Genomic DNA, 20,583 nt, shown 5'->3' with positions numbered 1-20,583 from the left:
GGCCTTGTTTTTGGCTAATGCTTTCATTGAAGCGTCAACTTCTTCCATCAGCACCACTGGTTCTTGCCCATATGCTAGCTCCTGAAGTGGTGGAATGTAGACTAGTTCTTTCTGGCACAGTGACTCTGTGTAGTCTTTCTATTTTTTAATGCTTTCTGCATCATTTAATATTTCTCCCATAGAATATTCCAATATTTCAACTCAAGGTTGCAATTTTTCTTCAATTCTTTCACTTTAAGATATGCTGAGTCACTAGAACAGAGTCAACAGAACAACTCCTCCAATAGCAAAAGTAAAGAAACAATAAAAATCAGGACAGAATCAAACCAGTGGGAAGATAAGAGAACAATGTATAAAATCTAGACAGCAAAAAGCTGGTTCTTTGAGAGGATCAACAGAATCAACAAACTGCTGGCAAGCCTGACCAAGGAAAGGAAGGAGCCAACATCAATAGCCAGGATGAGGGATGAAACAGGGGAAATCACAACAGACCCCAATGAGATTAAAAGGATAATCACCAAGTACTATGAAAGTTTGTATTCTAATGAATTCAACAACATGGAAGACATGGACAAATACTCGGACAAACAATCCTTCCTTAGATTATCCAAGATAGAGGTCAAGAACCTCAACAGACACATAGCAGAGGAAGAAATCGATATGGCTATCAAGAAACTACCAACAAAAAAGCTACCAAACTAGACAATTTCACAGGAGAAGTCTACCAAGCATTCAGGGAAGATCTGACACCAATCCTGCACAAATTACTTCAGAGCACAGGAAAAATAATGGCAACCCCCAAACTTATTCTACGAAGCCAGTATAACTTTGATACACAAATAAGGCAAGGATCCTGAGATAGTTAAGGTTTATTGTGCCAACCTGGCTGATAAACACGTGTGATTAATTGAAGAGTGGGGCGATAAATGGCTTGGTGAGCCTCGCCTTTCTGTTTCTCTGGTCTCTTACTCTATGATGGTTGGACCAGTGTGTGGCTGCCTTAAATGGCAAGGCTTACTTTCTGCGAGACATGTCTGAGGAGAAGCCACATGGACTTACCCTGATGCAGCCCTGGGTGCTGGAGAAGCCGTATGGAGACCCCTGCCAGCGCTGAGATGCTTACACTGCCACTGGATTCAAAGACTTTCTACCCACTGACCTGTGATCCTCCTGCATTTGGCATCATTGTGTGTGTTTTGTGAGTTTGAGGACTTTGTAGATCAGTGTTGGACGTATGGGCTAAGTCGGACTTATGGGGCTTGGACTGGACTGGGTTGGGATACTTTCTGAATGTACACTTACCCTATATATAACACTCTCTCATATACACATAGATTTCTATGGATTTGTTTCTCTAGTTTATCCAGACTAACACAGATCCCACAGGAATAGAGAACTACAGACTGATATCTCTAATAAACATAGATGCAAAAATCCTACAAAATATTGGCCAATAGAACACAAAACTATATAAAACCTATCATCTACCATGATCAGGTACGATTCATTCCAGGGATGTAGGGATGGTTTAACATCTGAAAATCCATCAATATTATATACCATATTGATAAGAAAAAGTATAAGAATCACATAATATTGAGAGATGCAGAAAAAGCATTTGACAATATCCAACCCCATTCCTATTAAGACATTCAAGAAGATAGGAATGGAAGGACAATTCCTCAAGGTAATACAAGCTATTTACAAAAGCCAACAGCCAACATGATAGTCAATGGAGAGAAGACAAAAACAAAGCCACCGAAAAAGGGGGCCAAAAAAGGATGCTCCTTGTTCCCACTTCTATTCAACATCGTACTGGAAGTCCTAGCTAACAACATAAGACAGCAGAAGGACATTAAACTGGGAGAGGAGGAGGTGAAACTATCACTATTTGCAGATGACATGGTTCTATACATTGAAAACCCCAAAAGCTCCACAATAGGAGTGTAGACAGTGACAGAGGAATATGGAAGGATGGCAGGATACAGGATCAACAAACAGAAGTCTATTGGTTTGCTCTATATATCAAACAAGACCCTGGAAGAGGAGATCAAGAAGGCAGTACCCTTCACAATTACCAAGAGCAAATGGAAATATTTAGGGCTGTATTTAACCAAAAAACCAAAAGACTTATACAAGGAAACTACAGGACCCTACTACAGGAAATCAAAAGCGACCTCCACAAATGAAAGAATATCCCATGCTCATGGATTGGAAGACTTGTTATAGTAAAGATATCAATCTTACCTAAGGCATTATATTAGGTTAACGCTATCCTGATTCAAATACTAACAACTTTCTTCAAAGAATTGGAAAAACTGACCCCCCAGTTTCCTGTGGAGAGGGAAGAAGCCCAGTATTAGCAGAGAACTCCTCAAGAAGAAGGACAAAGTTACAGGGCTCACTTTAACTGACTTTAACACCCACCATACAACAATAATGGTCAAAACAGTGTAGTACTGGAATAATGACAGATACTCAGACCAATTAAAATGAACAGAAAACTCAGAAAGGAAACCATCAACATATAGACAACTGTTCTTCGACAAGGGCCCCAAAAGCATCAAGTGGAAGACAGATGCCCTCTTTAACAAGTGGTACTGGAAAGAGTGGATAGCCCCTTGTAGAAAAATGAAGCAAGATGTTTACCTCACCCCATGCACAAGAACAAACTCAAGGTGGATCATGCACCTAGAAATAAAACCCCAAACTATCAGGACCATCCATGATGAAATCGAGACAAACCTAGGAACCTTGGCTCAGGGAATATACAGGCTAATTGCAGTAGGGAAGGGCACATGCACAGGTGAAACTGATATTGATGAGTGGGATATACTAAAGATAAAACACCTGTGTGCATTGAAAGGCTTCACCAAGACGGTAAAAAGAACCCACAGACTGGGAGAAGCATTGGTAATAATGGCACAACAGACAGTGCCCATTACTAAAATCTACAATACCCTCCTAGCCTGCAAAAAGAGGAAAGCTATTAACCCCTGAGGAAGTGGGCAAAAGACCTGAAAAGAACTTTCCCGAGGGAGGAGACCTGAATGGCCAATAAACATATGAGAAAATGTTCCCAATCATTAGCCATCAGGGAAATGGAAATTAAAACGAACATGAGATACCATCTAACACCCTTGAGGATATCCTAAATCAGAAAGCAACAAATGTTGGAGGGGCTGTGGCAAGATAGGAACTCTCTTCCACTGCTGGTGGTCGTGTAGATAAGTACAGCCTCTGTGGAAAGCAATCTCGCGGTATTTAAAGCAAATGGAAATTGAGCTACTTTATGATCCAGGTATCCCTCTATTGGGTACATACCCAGAAGAGGTAAGAAATAAACCATGACTCCAATGTTTGCACTCCAATGTTTAATGTGGCGCAATTCACAATTGCATACAATTGGAAACAACCTAAATTTTCATTGATAGATGAGTGGAGTAGTAAACTCTGGCACATACACACAATGGAATATTACGCATCATTAAAAAGCACTGATGATCACATGAAGCACATAGTTTCACTGGAAAAGCTAGAGGAAATTATGCTAAGCATAGTCAGCCAGTCACAAAAGGACAAGTACAACATGAGTCCCCTGAGGTAAGTATAATCAGCACAGTAGGTACAGAAGAAAGGCCACTTATCTTACACTATATGGGTTGAGGTACAGACAGTTGGGTGGAGGTCAGACCAAACCTAAGGAGATATATGCTATTCTAACACAAAGAAGGGGAAGGGGGTAGGGGAGGGAGAAAAGGGGTTGTGGGGGGAAAGAGATGATGGCATGGGGGGAGCAGGGCACTAACCCACCTAGGGGGGAAGTATTGATGATGTCTTCACAAAATTGGGAGTGTGCATACATACCCAATCACAGCACACCAAACCTTGAGGATAACATAACCCCGTGGAGAAATGCAAGAAAAGATTGGGCTACAGGGCCAGCTCCAATCCGAACCAAACTGACCCCCTCCCTAGAAGTATGTGCTTCAGAGAACAACACTAAATGTACAGGTTGGGGAGAGGGACTGGCTTGCCATGCCCACATGGAAGCATACCAAGAAGGAAAAAGAGAAAGGGGTGGTCTAGACCCCATATTGGCACACCAAGCCTGAAGGATGATGTCTCTGCATGGAGCTGCTAAGATACAGAAAGGACTGTAGAGCCTACAACAGCTTAAGACATGTTGTCCCCTTACTGAAGCATAAAGTGACAGAGGACAATACTGGGGATACACAGCATGGAGTTAGTCCGGTCTGAACCTTCTGCAGTGGGTTGAACCAAGAAGGGAACATAACAGATCCACAATGGGAGCAAAGCCAAGCCACGAAGCCCTTAAGAACCCCCAAAATCAACTTTAGGCTAGAAGGGTCAGTTCCTGGAATCCCTCCAGGACCATTCATTGGGGAGCTCGTCATAAAAGTCAACAGACAGACCTGGGATTATGTAGGCTGGAATTATGTATGTTTGTTTGTTTTTTTCTCAATCTGCTGTTTTCTTTTTGTTCAGCCTCTGTTATTGTTGGTTTGCCTACTTATATAAGATAGGCATGGGAAGCAAGCTGGAGGAGAAAGCAACAGGACAGAGGATACTGTAGGGACTTGAGGGAGAAGGAGGCAGGGAAGGGGGCGGTGAGCAAACAACAACATAGACAGGGGAACAACTAGGGAATTGAAATCAAGGAGAATGTAGAGATCCTGGGGGTATTAGAGCCACAGCAATGTAGCTGAGAGGAATTACTAAGAGGCAGAAGTAAGGCAATCGTGATGGTGGGGTATGAGGAAGGTAAAAAGAAACAGAGCAATGATCTAGGAAGCAAAGCTTTGGATAAGAGGTATAATAAGCATCGTGTGTTCATATGTAAATACATTACAATAGAACCCTAGTACTAGACTGCATCGGTATTCGACTTAATCTGATTTCAACGAGAAATGTCAAGAAAATTTTGCATTGGAGTTCGAACAAAACATTGGAATCTGAACTGATGCATGTGATTTTTGTAAACAAAAGCAGTTCATGTTTTGGTCACTCAGTGTTAGTTGGCATTGTTAGTGTGCGTGTTGTTTAAACCTGCTGCGGCTGAGTTCCAAACGTTTTGCTATAATTTTCTTAGTTTTTGTGGCCATTTGTACTGGGTTTAGATAAAAAAACATGAGTCCTCAGAAAGTGTTTTTTGAAAAGAATCATTCTGATATGGAATTGGTTAACCATGTTATCGATATTGTTGATGATAATTTAGTAAACCCTTTTAGAAAACAGTTAAGGAAACGCCAAAAGAAGACTACATTAGACAGCTTTTTTTTTTTTAAGGAGAAAATCAGCCGGGTCCTAGTGAAAAAAGGCAAAGAAGGAAAAATACTCCTGAAAAGCAGCTACCATTTGATCTTATGAAAGGGAATTCTCATCCAGGCGCCCCCTCCAAAAAAAAGAAAAAAAGAAAGGGAATTCTCCTTCTAGACAATGACTCTCTGCATACCTCCTCTCCACATCTGTGTCCACAGATCCAGATCCTCATCAATCTCAAGGTATGGACCATACTGTAGTTGTTAAAAACGTTTTAAATGTTGTGTTTTTTACTTAAATTATATGATTTAACTCTGAACTTATTTACTTTGAAATTTCTGCACAATGTTTTGTATAAAATGACAAGGTTAGGGTAAAAACTTGGTGGTTGAGAACAGATTAATTCATTTTCAGTTTTTTTAATTAAAAAAACATTTTATTAGGGGCTCATACAACTCTCATCACAATCCATACATATACACACATCAATTGTATATGGGAAAAGTGGATTCGGAACTGAACTACATCACATCTTGGTGCTCCTTCTAGAATGGATCAGCGTCGAGATCTGGGGTTCTACTGTATTGATCTATGTACATACATTTATATGGCAATACACTGAGGCAGTGGACAGACTTTGATCCTCTGCTCATATTCCCTCTCAATGCCAGAACACTTTGTTCGAACAAACTGGCAATTTTTTTTTTTAATTTATCAAACTGGCAATTTGTGATGCTCACCCTCCTTGCACAATCGCCAAAGACGAAATGGGTACATAAGCAAATGTGGTGAAGAGAGAAGATGGTGCCTTGCTATCAAATGATATGGCATCTGTGTTTTTTTTCCCCTTCCCATCTGAGGTCTTAAAGGCTTGAAGTAAACAAGCAGCCATCTAGTAGACCACATGGAAGAAGCCCACCAAGCCCAAATGGAAGAAACACAGCAGCCTGTGCAATCATAAGGTGTCTTCAGGATTGGTTAACAGGCATCAGAAGATCCATAACTAACAAACAAACAAACAAACAAACAAACAAACAAACAAACAAACAAACCATATTGTTGAGAACGAGGGGGATTGGAGCAGAGACACAAAGCCCATTTGTATACAATGGGACATCCCTGACAGAGGGGCCACAGGGAAGGGATGAGTCAATCAGGGTGCAGTAAAGCACCGATGAAACACACAATATTCTTCAGGTTCCCAGAAGCTTCCTCACCCCTCACTATCATGACCCTGGACTGCCTTTCACTGCGGGTTAGACTGGAGCATGTGCACAATTACAGATAAGAGATAAGAGGTCAAGTCACACAGAATTCAGGAAGAGGAATGGGGATAGTGATACCAGTAGGGTTGGTGGGGGCAGTGGGGGAGGGTGGGGAGAGGAGGGGAGGAAGGAGGAACTGATTGTAATGATCGACATAACCAGACATACACACCACACTCTCTAGGAGAAACTATGGGGGAAGGGAGACAGCAGTCAGTGTAAGATATGAAAATGATAATAATTTATAATTTATCAAGAGGTCACGAGGGTGTAGGGAGGGAGGGAAAAAAAGAGGAGCTGATACCAAGGGCGCAATAGAAAGTAAATGTCTAGAAAAGAATGATGGCAATATATGCATAAATGTGCTTAATATAATTGATGTAAGGATTGTTATAAGAGTTGTAAGAGCCCCCCAGCAAAATAATCTTTTAATAAAAAATAATAAAAAGGTGTTGAGTGAGCTCTTCTCTTTTGGTTTTCTAATTCTAGGTCTTTGGATAGTTCATTATAATATTTGGCTTTGTTTTACTGAGCTGCCCTTTGAAAAATTCTATTCAGCTCTTTTTTTCTTCCATTGGCTTAGCTACTCTGCTTCTCAGAGCTGGTTTCAGAGTCTCTTCTGATGCCACTTTGATCTTTTCTTTTTTACTTGTCTTTTTAGTGACCTTTTACTTTCTTCATGTATGATGTTCTTGCTGTCATCCCACAGCTCATCAAGCCTTCTATCACTAGCGTTCAATACATCACATCTGTTATAAGATCTTCTAGAAATTCAGGTGGGATCTACTCAAGATGTGATTTGGCTCTCTTGGACTTTTAATTTTCTTCAGCTTCAACCTAAATTTACCTATGAGCAATAGATGGTCTGTTCCACAATCAACCCCTTGTGATTTTTTTAGTAGCATTACTTATTGTGTTGGACGATTGTTTTTTTGCATTTTCTTAGGGGCTCATACAACTCTTATCACAATCTATACGTATATATACATCAATTGTATAAAGCACATCTGCATATTCTTTGCCCTAATCATTTTCAAAGCATTTGCTCTCCACTTAAGCCCTTTGCATCAGGTCCTCTTTTTTTTTCTTGCCCTTGATAATTTATAGATTGTTATTTTGTCATATCTTGCCCTATCCGGCGTCTCCCTCTCCCCACCCCTTCTCTGCCATTCATCTCCCAGGGAGGAGGTCACATGTAGATCCTTGCAATTGGTTCCCCCTTTCCAACCCACTCACCTTCTACTCTCCCAGTATCACCCCTCACACTCCTGGTCCTGAAGGTATCACCCGCCCTGGATTCCCTGTGCCTCCAGCTCCCATATGCACCAGTGTACAACCTCTGTCCTATCCAGTCCTGCAAGGTAGAATTCGGATCATGGTAGTTGGCGGGAGGAAGCATCCAGGATCTGGGGGAAAGCTGTATTCTTCATCAGTACTACATTGCACCCTGACTGACCCATCTCCTCTCCTAGACCTCTCTGTGAGGGGATCTCCAGTGGCCGACAAATAGGCTTTGGGTCTCCACTCTGCACTTCCCCCTTCATTCACAACGGTATATATATATATATATATATATTTGTGGTTGTTGCATGATGCCTTATACCTGTTCCCTTTGGCACCTCGTGATCGCACAGGCTGGTGTGCTTCTTCCATGTGGGCTTTGTTGCTTCTGAGCTAGAAGACCGCTTGTTGACCTTCAAGCCTTTAAGACCCCAGACACTATTTCTTTTGATAGCCGGGCACCATCAGCTTTCTTCGCCGCATTTGCTTATGCACCCGTTTGTCTTCGGCGATCATATCATGGAGGTGTGCAGCCAATGATATGATTTTTTGTTCTTTGATGCCTGATAACTGATCCCTTCGGGACCACGTGATCACACAGGCTGGTATGTTCTTCCATGTGGGCTTTGTTGCTTCTGAGCTAGATGGCCACTTGTTTATCTTCAAGCCTTTTTTTATTTTTTTATTATTTTTTTTCAAGCCTTTTAAAATAAAACATTTTATTAGGGGCTCATACAACTCTTATCACAATCCATACATATACATACATCAATTGTATAAAGCACATCTGTACATTCTTTGCCCTAATCATTTTCTTTTTAAAATTTTTATTTATTTATTTTAAATTAATAAATCTTTTTATTGGGGCTCATAAAGCTCTTATCACAATCTGTACATACATCAATTGAGCAAAGCACCCTTATACATTCGTTGCACTCGTCATTCTCATAATTCACCTTCCACTTTGGTTCCTGGAATCAGCTCGGTTTCCCTTTTTTTCTCCCCTCCCCCTCCCTCCCTGCTCCCCCCTTCCCCCTTCCCCCTGGTCCCTTGATAGTTTATAAATAATTATTATATCTTATCTTACACTCCCCGGCGTCACCCCTCACCCACCTCCCCATTGCCCATCTCCCAGAGAGGAGGTTACACATAGATCTCCAAGATTGGTTCTCCCTTTCTACACCAGCTTCCATCCTGGTGTCGCCACTCCTACCGCGGGTGTTGAGGGGTTCGTCTGTCCTAGATTCCCTGTGTTTCCAGATCCCTACTGCACCGCTGTACATCCTCTGGTATAACCAGGTCCGCAAGGTAGAATTGGGGTCATGATAATTGGGAGGGGAGGAAGCTTTCAGGAACTAGAGGAAGGTTTTGAGTTTCATTGTTGCTACACTGAACCCTGAGTGACTCATCTCCTCCCCACTACCCCTCTGGAAGGGATGTCCAGCTGTCTATAGATGGGCATTGGGTCCCCATCACGCACTCCTCCTCATTCACGGTGATGTGATTCTCACCACCACCCCACCTTTGTTGTTTGAGACCTGGTCTCCTCTGCCCTTCACGATCACCTGTGTTGGTGTGCTGCTTCCATGTGGGCTTTGTTGCTTCTGGGCTAGATGGCCGCTTGTTTGCTTTCAAGCCTTTAAGTCCCCAGACGCTATATCTCTCAGTAGCCAGGCACCATCAGCCTTCTTCACCACATTTGCTTATGCACACTTTCATCTTCAGAGATTATGTGAGGAAGGTGATCACACAATGATTGTTTTTGTTCCTTGGTGTCTGCTACATGGTCCATTCAACACCTTTTATTCACTTAGTCCATGTGCTTCTTCACTGTGGGCTTTGTTGCTTCTGAGCTAGATGGCCACTTGTTTTCCTTCAAGCCTTTAAGACCCCAGACACTATCTCTTTTGATAGCCGGGCACCATCAGCTTTCTTCACCACATTTACTTGTTCACCCGCTTTGGCTTCAGTAGTTGTGTTGGGAGGGTGAGCATTGTAGAGTGCCAATTTAATAAAAGAAAGTATTCATGCATTGAGGGAGTGCTTGAGTAGAGGCCCAAGGTCCTTCCACCACCTTAATACTAAACCTATAAATATAGACACATAGATCAATTTCCCCATGTGTTGGACTATTTTAATACCATTATTTATTATAATAAGAATTTGGAAGCCATCTGCATGTCTAACAGTAGAAATAAATGACTAAAAATGGCATTGCCTCTATAGAATATTTTGAAGTAATTAAAAAATAATTACCGGTAGGTTTCCTGGGACCTGGTGAAAAATTCATGAGCACAAAAAACGAAAGAAAGAATGAATGAAGAAACCAGTGGTATTGAAAGATTTTCAAATTGTAGCTCTTTTTTATAAAGGAAAGGACGAGTCTGTTTGCATGTGAGCATTTCTGGGAGAGTGGAAGAACACACAGAATGGTTGACATTGAGCACCTAGAGTGCATGTGTGAAGAATGGGGTTTAGTAGAGAGAGGAGGGGATGATTTTTTTCTTTCTTTATATTCTTATACGTATTTTGGACTTGATACCTTGCTGATTTAGTGCTTTTATAATTTTAAAGACAACAATCAATAATCTAATGAATTACAATAATCTGTTTTCAGATCTTGTTAAGGACCAACTCCAGTCCTTAAGCTTAGATTTTAAGTCACTAAGCCACTTCCCTTATTTGATATTCTTATAATGCTCTTACTATTAATGGAGGGAGTGGTGTCATAAAAAATCACAAATGACAAAATAATTAAACATTTAAAATCTTATTGGGCAATATTTTCCTCAAACATGACCATATATTTTTGTTAAGTAATACTAGGGAGTGTATTATGGTGTCTGAGCATAAATAAAAACTCAGAGAAAACATCATGGTGTGTCAGTACAAATAAGGTCACCTTTTTTCTTCTGGGTACAACAGAACACCTGCTTTTGCGTCTCAATTACCTTTGTGATTCCCTCTACTTTCTCGAGACTTTGAGAGTTGCACAGGTCTCATGACATTCAAAGGGATGCTTCTTTGGATCACAGAATAATCCAATTATCTACCCTGCTTGTGGTTCTTGTGTTACTCATATGTAAGTATGTGGCTCATGTCCTTATTTTACTTGCCTCTGGCCTGTTTCATGTGCCTTTGTGGCTGTTACCTCTGCTCTAGAAACTCTGCAAGCAATTCTCGATGAAATCCTGCTCCAATCACTTTTCTCTGGAGGCCACCAATCAATCAACCAACCAACCCATTGCCAGAAAGTCTACTCAGAGCCAGTGACCCTAGAGAACAAAATAGAACTAGGAACAGACAGCTTTATCATTCTCTCTCATAGCGGCTAGTGGATTAGAACCATTGCCCTGTGGTTAGCAGGTCTGTGTTAGTCCGGGTTGACTAGAGAAGCAAATCCATGGACACTCATGTGTGTGTGTAAGAGAGAGCTTTATATCAAAGAGTAATTTTATATTAAGAAAACATCCCAGCCCAGCCCAGATAAAGTCCATATGTCCGATGTTAGCCCATATATCTGATACTAGTCTACAAGGCCCTCTTTAGACTCATGGAGCACATGCAATGATGCCTAGTGCAGGAAGATAGCAGGCCTGTGGGTGAGAAGTCTTGTGGATCCAGTGGAGGTGGAAGCATCTCAGGGCTCTGGCTGCCATCAGCCTGGCTAGAAGTGGCTTGTCCACAGGAAGGTGAAGCAGAGAGAGAGTGTATGGCCCACCTCCAGGGAGAAAGAGAAGATGCTCCAAGTCCTCATAAGAAGGTCATGCCCACAAGGAGGCATCATCAGGCTGTGACTTGATTGACAGGCTAGTCTCCACCCTGTCACTCTTAATATCCTCATGGTGACGTAAGATTATGCACCTATCATACCTTCCAACACTTAACATTCTGCATCATCAAGGCTCGTTTGGAGGCTTCACGTAGCCTCCAAACAGTGCCTCACATCACTACCCTCTGACTCATCATTTTACTTGAAGATGGATAGATAGGGAAAAGATTTCTCCCCAAGGTTAAGTTCTATTAAGGGAGCCTATAGCTGTAGGGTTTAAAATCAGGTGTGCGTCAATGTCCTTTCATAATATGATTCAGTCTGCATGCTGAGCACATCATCAGAGAAGCAGGACTATCTGAAGAAGAATGCAGTATCAGGATTAGAAGAAGGTTTATTAACAACCTGTGAGATGCAGATCAGGCACCCTTGCTCCCTTAAAGTGAGGAGGACTTGAAGCACTTGCTAATGAAGCTCAAGGATTAAACCTTTCAATTTGGATGACAACTTACTGAAAAGAGGACAAACGGGTGCATAAGCAAATGTGGCGAAGAAAGCTGATGGTGCCCAGCTATCAAAAGATATAGTGTCTGGGGTCTTAAAGGCTTGAAGGTGAACAAGCAGCCATCTTGCTCATAACCAACAAAGCCGATCACGAGGTGCCAAAGGAATCAGGGATAAGGCATCATCATAAAAAAAAAAAAACTTACCATAGTGAATGAAGGGGGAAGTGCAGAGTGAATGAAGGGGGAAGTGCAGAGTGGAGACCCAAAGCCCATTTGTCGGCCACTGGAGACCCCCTCACAGAGAGGTCTAGGGGAGGAGATGAGTCAGTCAGGGTACGATATAGCACTGATGAAGAATACAGCTTTCCCCCAGATCCTGGGTGCTTCCTCCCCCACAACTACCATGATCCGAATTCTACCTTGCAAGTCTGGATAGAGCAGAGGTTGTACACTGGTGCATATGGGAGCTGGAGGCACAGGGACTCCAGGGTTGATGATACCTTCAGAACCAGGGGGTGAGGGGCGATACTGGGAGAGTAGAGGGTGAGTGGTTTGGAAAGGGGGAACTGATTACAAGGATCTACATGTGACCTCCTCCCTGGGGGACGGACAACAGAGAAGGGGGTGAAGGGAGATGCCGGATAGGGCAAGATATGACAAAATAACAATCTATAAATTATCAAGGGCAAGAAAAAAAAAGAGGACCTGATGCACCTTAAGTGGAGAGCAAATGCTTTGAAAATGATGAGGGCAAAGAATGTACAGATGTGCTTTATAAAATTGATGTATGTATATGTATGGATTGTGATGAGTTGTATGAGCCCCTAATAAAATGTTAAAAAAAAGAAAACTAAAATCCTCACAATTCGACGAATATATAACATCATGATCAATGGAGAAAAGATCGAAGTCTTCAAGGATTTCATCTTCTTGCATCCGCAATCAGTGCTCATGGAAGCAACAGTTAAGAGATCAGAAGATGAGCTGCATTAGGTAAATCCGCTGCACAATTCTTCTTTAGAGTGTTGAAAAGCAAGGCTGCTACTTTGAAGACTATGAGGAGCCTGGTCCAAGCCATGGTCTTTTTAACCACCTCATATGCACGTGAAAGTTAGGCATTGAATAAGGAAGACCGGAGTAGGATTGGCATGTTTGAATTATGGGGCTAGTAAAGAATATTAAAGTAGAGTGGGCTGCGAAAAGAGCAAGTAAACTTGTCTTTGAAGAAACAGAGTCAGATTTCTCCTTAGAAGCAAGAATGGTTAGGCTGTCTCATGTGCTTTGGACCTGCGATCAGGAGAAATAACCAGTCCCCGGAACAGGACACCATGCAGTGGAAAAGGGGAAGGTTCTCGACAAGATGAACTGGCACAAGGACTGCAACAGTGGGCCTGCTCATAACACTTGCGAGGATGGCACAGGCCTGGGCAGTATTTCGTTTGATCGTCCACAGGGTTGCTGTGATTTGGACCCAGCTTGATGGCATGGAGCAGCATAAATGAGAAACCGGGTCTCACAATTTTCCTAGTTTTATACACTTCCTCCACAGCAACGTGGGGTACAAATAACACCTACCGTGCTGTTCTTAAAGTCATTTCACTTCTCTCAGCTCAAGTCCTGTGGCCAAATCCTGATCATGAAGCCAAACACTTCTTTTCCTCATGGTATATTTTCTCCTGGGAATAATACTCTCCCTGCTGTGATTTGGCCTGCATGTGTTCAAATTCCAGTCACTGATACTATTGGCCTTTATCTCCTGAAAGCCTCCCCAGAACCCTTAGGTTTCCATCAGTAGGTAATATGGAGAAAGCATCTCAAGTTTTCAATTTTCATTTAGGCGTCACCCGAACTCTCTGCTAGAGTAATTTTAACTTACTGGGCCCCCATCAATGGATTGTACTCTGAGATGGTCTAGACACAAACTGTGAATGGTCCAGAAACTGGCCCCTATTGGAAAATTTCCTGAGATAATTCACAAAATGAGACATATGAAAAAAAAGGCTAACGTGCTTCTTATTCTCTCATATTCTAATACAGCAATGTACCTAGATGAGAAATCAGAAAGCAAAACACAGGCCACTAGCTTGAGTCCCTGACAAAAGGTGGTTATGAAAACCATTAATGAGCAGTCCTGTCCTTGGGCCCGATTCAAACCAAGACTTTGGCAAGTATTGCTCATGGAGACATCTGATAAACCCAGTCTGGATTGAGGTCATGGAATGCTGGCTCGTCCTGAATAAGATGTTTGTCGTATGTAGCGTCACCCAATGATTAAGGCTTCCTTTTCACAAATAACCTCATTGCCAGCTGAATTGTATACCTTGTGGTATTTCCAGATCTACATCTCAATCATATGGTCAATAAACTGCTCTTCATAAAACTATTTGTTGCTTAAGGTTGGGTTGATTTAAGAATACTTTAAATATTTGACATGCTTTATGCTTACAAAGTCATCATGATGTATCCGTGGCATGGTGAATAGCAACGCAGGTTTTTTCTATAAAATGGGATTAATGGTAATATTTGTTTGTAGGATTGGTTGTAAGGACTAAATGAGTCACTAGGAATAAGTTTAACACTCCCCTCAAAGGCACACTATTGCCAACACTAGGCATTTCAAACTCTTTAATTCAGCTTTCAAGGATTCCAAGGGATCTACAGCTATGAGTTTATAGAAAGGCTTTTCTGATCACCTAGACTGGAAGGGAGCTGCTCGCCACCGAGATCATATTATCTGTATGTCTCATGATACCTCTACTATCTACTTGTCTTCTAATTTACATATGTGTCTAAAAGGCACGATCTGAGCAAATTTAATTTTAAATATTCAGTCATCCTGGTATTTAGTCATGACCAGGGCAGAAGTTCATTCAATATTTTATGTGTGAATGGATAAAAATTGGGCATTACTACTTAATGTGGTGGTGCTTGAGGTTTGGCTATTAATGGGAATCACTTTATGTATTAATTTCCACTAGGTATGATCACTTTTCTTGTGTGAATTGCTAGTTGCAAAGAGCTGTGAGGTTGTTCTTATGGTCAAAGACATTTAATCAGATCACAGGACTTGCTCAACTTCAGGAAACTAGGAATCTATTGACTGGAGAGATAGTAAATCAATTCCTGCCACCCTAATACCAAGCTAAGACCTGGATGACTTTGATTCATAGCAATCCTGCAGGGCATCGTAGAACAAGCCTGTAGATTCCCAAGGCTGCTCATTTTTAGGGAAGTGGATTAGTATATCTTTTTCCCATGGAACAGCTGGTGGGGTCAAACTACATACAGGTAGTTAGCCTTTATTTTGGTTAACAACCAAGCACTTTACCACGGAACTTTCAGGGCTCCTTTTGTGACACCCCAGAATTAATAATTCAGGGCATGAAATTCTGGGATCTCTCTTTACCCAAGTGGATATTTGTGCTTCTGGACAACAAAATAAGAGAATCTTTGTATTGGAATGAAGCTAGCTTGCCTCTTAGGTCAGCCTTTCACGTGCTGTCTTCAACCTTTCTGATGTATGTTCCAACTTTTGCCCAAACATATCCAATGAGCAAACTCTCACTAGCTTTTTTTTTTAAAAGCCTTATTGGACATCTAGTTTTCAGAAAGTTTCCCTTATAGTAATCCAAATTTTGTGTCTTTAGAATGACACTGTCTGGCCCGAATTCAGCTTTGGAGTCACAGAGACGTCTGCTCTTTCTTTCACATGTAACATTGAAGGGTCTTTGAAGATGGCTCCTGTGCATTCCTTGAGTTTTCAATGGCTGAAAGTCTCCAGCTCCTGCAACAGCAAGTGGCCCGATCCTCTTGCTCTCTTGTAGTTCTCCTCTTTGTCAATGGCCATCCTAAGATGCAGTGAGCAGATTATGCTACTTTTACACCTAATTGTAACTACCTCTTACTGCCCAGCCAGCTTACTATAGTGTCTTATTTAATCCTCACAACCCCACTGTAATTGCTTTTAATTACTTTTATAGATGAGGAATCTGTAGCTTAATGAAATTAGGTCCTAATGGATGACTGGTTACTGAGCCATAAAGGGTAGAACTGGATGTGGTGGCTTCTAAAACCCACAACTTTCTACCACCATGACTGCTTTTCCTAACTCTCTACTTGCAAGAAGCAGACATCTAATTTCCTTTTTCTCCTCTACAGTGTGCAGAGCCTCCGTGCTTAAATTGAAAACCATCCAGAAAATCTGGTGCCTGAGAGATAACTGACTCTGTCCTGGCTGGAGGTCCCACTGGTGTGGTCTGAGCAAAACGATAATGGACACTCTATCACTCCTCATTACTGGCTGAGCGCCTTGACAGTACTGCTGTAGGCATGCCTGTGTTTGTTCACGAACTGAACTTGGAACAAGAAACTGTCAAGGAGTGGTTGTCGGGGAGCCCTTGGCAGATGCTTTGGGGTAATCAGTGGTGAATCAGAACCAGATTGCCTTTGTAGTTTATTTTATACACATAAACACACACATAATATACTATAAAAAAGACAACATAGCCAAACAGCTATCACATGAAGCAGAGAATGAACAATGCATTGCCATGTGCCTCAAAAGTTTAAGGCAGAAATGATTTTTAAGAGTGTGGGTAATAGGGCCAAGCTGTGTGGAGGAGGTTGATTTGAGCCAGTTTCTTACTTTGTCTACTTTAGTTTCCTATTGAGGAAATGATTTCATTATTCCTTGATAAATAGATGAAACAGAAGGATATTGAAGTCATTATGCTGGGATACAAGTTCAGTGACTTTGGGCATGTAAGCTCTGTGTAATAGTTAAGTGGCATTCAGGATACTTACCTTTTCTCTTTCACTGCCATCAAGTCAATGCTGACTCACAGCGACCCTATGGGCTAGGGTACAGCTGCCCCTGTGGGTTTCCAAGACTGTAGCTGCTAACAAGTGTAGAAAGTCAAGTCTTTCTCCTGAGGAGTGGCTGGTGTTTTCAAAGTGCTGACCTTGCAGAGCAAAGCCCAACGTGTAACCACTATGCCATCAGGGCTCCTCCAGTACTTACCTGATAGGTAAGCAAGTTAAATGAACTAATTCTGGTAGCTTCAAATCTAACTTACTGCCATTGAGTTGATTGCAACTCATACTGACTCTATAGGACAGACTAGAACTGCCCTTGTGGATTTCCTAGATAGTAAATCTTTACAGGAGTAGAAAGCCTCATCTTTCTCCCACAGAGTGACTGGTGGTTCAGAATTGCTGACCTTTCCGTTAGCAGTGCAATGCATAACTCATCAGGGACTCTTCTGGTAGTATATATAGTGCCTGAAAAAGAGTAAGGTCTTAGACATTGTTGCTATGACTAATATCTTTTGAGCTGGGCCTTGGAGGATGGGTAGGATTTGATGGAAAGAACATTGCAGATGGAATTTATGAGGTACAAAGTGTACTGTGATTGGTAAGGTGACCATGTAAGCTCGGCAAAAAAAAAAAAGTGCATGAGAAGAGACTTCAGTGACCAGAGGTGTATGTCCTGAAAGCTAGAGCGAAGAGTTAGAGCCTTGTCTCTAGTTGAAGCAACCCAATCTAATGTGCTATATTGAAAATCTTGATGGAGTCTGATTGACTTCTTGTACCTCTTAGTACAATGTCACTGTGATGAAGTGCAATTTCTTAATATGGATCTTCTCCCCAAGTCTCTGTAACTTCCACCAAATGATTGTGTGGGACTACATGAATAGTGTGTGCGCAACCATAAGAAGAGGGATTGGTTTGTTTTCATTTCTACCTCCTGGTTATAGGGATGAGCTCTCTTTGAAACAGCAGCAGAGCCAGAAACCCCAAGGACCTTGCAAGAGCACATCCAAGGTCTCTGATGCCACAGGGACTGTGGCATGGAGCCTCCGAGGCCCAGTGCCAGGCGCTTGTCTTCATCTGGCCTGGGACTTAGAACCATGAGAAAGAGTGACAGGAAACTAACACAGCATAGGTGTGTGAACGCTGACAGCTGTTACCGCCCTGGATGTGAAAAGACAGAGCCACAACGGAGGGCGAAGCCAGCCACAAGTACCTTCACCTGCTACGTGAAGCACAGGTAAGGGAAGCTTCGAATGGGAGCGGAGAGAAGAAATACTCACCCTTTGCTCTTCTCCCAGTGTTTCTCATTGGCCCATACCGACCGGAAACCAGAGGGCATTTGAGTCCCTTGGGGAGGTCCACACAGGTCAGCTTCGTAAGCACAAAATACATTGGGAAAGTGGGGCAAAAGCATTAGAGAGGCACTTGGAAGGTCTCCAGCAAGCCCTCTTACAGCTTCTCCAAGGCACCTTGCACCTCGTGTTCATGCTTCCTTTCCCGCTTCCCTCGCCTGTTCTTCACACAGCAGCCCATGCCTGCTGAGCCCTCTGGTCTCGGCGTAAGACTAGCTATTCAGGGAAGAAGCCTGTCTTGATTCTCTCAGTCATGGTCTTTTACCATATACTTTCGTAGTACCCTCTGTTTAATCTCTTGATATCTTTAATCTCTTGATAACAATCATAGTTATTTACTTACAAACAGAGACTCTGTGAGTCTCCGTTGGTCTTCTTCCTCACATGATCAACAGCCACCAAACTGATTAGAGTTGGTCTTGACAATCGTAGGCAAAAACCCGACTCACTCTAATGGTCAAATAAGACTATAGGACATTTCAACAAATACAAATATTTAAATTTTTGTTGTTAATTGAGAGAAGTTTTACAGAGCAGATGATCAGTTTTACATTGAATAATTCATACACATTTTGTTTCAATTCATCCATAACAATCCTTTCAATGTACTATCACTTATTGCCCTTTACCCTTATGTTTTTGGTTTCTGTTCCTACTTTTTTTCCAAGCCCTCTGAATTTTGTCACTGGGTCAATGCTGCCCTTTTGATATTAGATGGTCGATTTGTCTACCACAAGGGTGAGTTCCATTCCAGACCTGAAGGAAGACTCTCGAGCGTCCCACCTTTCTTTCTGACCAGTAAGCCTGGTCTCTTTTATAATTTTGAGTTTTGTTCCACACTTTCCTTCCATTCTACCCAGGACCTTTTCTGCAGAGTTGGTAGTGGTGACCAGGCATCATCTAGTTTTTATGGTCTGAGGCTTGTGGAGCCTGAGGTTTTGGAGGAGCATTAGTCCACTGGACTGATTGCAAGGTTTTTTAGGTGTGTCTAAAATGTTTTGGGCATTGATAAGTCCAGGGGCTACAGAGATGGGTACTATTTGGTACTTGTTCTCAGGAGTTCATAATCTGTCAGGGGACACAGTTAAGCAAACCAATAAACGCAACAGCATTACAAATGTCATTCTAGCTGTCTAAGCAAATTTATCTTTGGAATGAACGTAAGTTGAGAACAGGGCATTCTGTTTTTGTCTCTGAGAGTTGAGCCAAATTTAACATTAGACATGTGAGGTAACCTTGAAGGATGGATTGAGATTGGCCAGGTGATGGGCTTCTAGGCAGGGGGGACAGGAGGAACAAACAGGGGAACATAGTACATTGAGGCAAGGGCTTTGGTGACCTAGGTATTTTCTATAATGAAACATTGGCCAGTAGAAGATTCCTGTAGTTTTTAAAGTAAACAGAGGTGTTACACAGCAATGACGCAAGAGATAAAAAGACAGAAGATGTGAGAAGATAGATGAAGCGCAATCTAGGAGGCCCAAGAAGAACGGAGGAGGCTACATAGAATTAGCCCAGGAGAATCCAAAGATGCCATATAGTTTATGTGCGTGTGTATTTATTTATCTTTTTTTTTTTCAGGGGAGAGCGCGAACGCAGTCCCCCACTACCACAAATTATGCAGTCGAGTTTCCCACATTTGGGGAAATCGCAGGGGTCAGCACATCCGGAGTGCAATGGATAAGCCTCGCCCTGGGAAAACCACCTTTGTGATCATGGTATCTCCCCTCCCAGGTAAGTATATGTATTTATTTTATCTTCCTGATGAGTTACTACGTTAAAAAACCCAAATCAGGGTGGTTGGGAAGAAGAGCTGATACCAAGGGCTCAAGTAGAAAGAAAATGTTTTGAAAAGGATGGTGGCAACATATGTACAAATGTGCTTGATAAAATTGATGTATGGATTGTTATAAGAGCTGTAAGAGCCTTCATGTATTAGTCTGAGTGCTTTAGAGAAACAAATCCACAGAAACTCATGTAAAAGAGAGAGTTTTATATAAAGGTTAAGTGCGCATCAAGAAAACATCCCAACCCAGTGCTGCCCAAGCCTACAAATCCAACATTAACCCATATGTTCAACACCAATCCACAAAGTCTTCCTCCATCTCACAAAACGGATGCAATGATGCCGACTGCAGGAGGAAAGCCGAGTCAGTGAGCGTGTAAGCATCTCAGTACTGGCAGGGGTCTCCACACAGCTGCTCCAGCACCCAGGGCTGCATCAGGGTAGGTTCATACGGCTACTCCTTGAGGATATCTTGCAGGGAGTGAGCCTTGCAAGCTGAAGCAGGGAACTGCTAAGACAGCAGCAC

General features: G+C 42.1%; 1 non-coding gene across 1 annotated transcript; it reads right to left on the bottom strand.

Annotated features, from left to right (window-relative positions):
* Positions 1-19,849: 19,849 nt before the first annotated feature.
* LOC142430031 (U1 spliceosomal RNA) lies at positions 19,850-20,013 on the bottom strand. The gene has a single exon (XR_012780520.1). It is a non-coding gene; the product is annotated as a U1 spliceosomal RNA (small nuclear RNA).
* Between the last annotated feature and the right edge of the window lie 570 nt (positions 20,014-20,583).

This window comes from Tenrec ecaudatus, chromosome 16 (genome assembly GCF_050624435.1).
Source record: "Tenrec ecaudatus isolate mTenEca1 chromosome 16, mTenEca1.hap1, whole genome shotgun sequence".
Lineage (NCBI taxonomy): Eukaryota > Metazoa > Chordata > Mammalia > Afrosoricida > Tenrecidae > Tenrec > Tenrec ecaudatus.
This window is presented reverse-complemented; position numbering and strand designations above follow the sequence as displayed.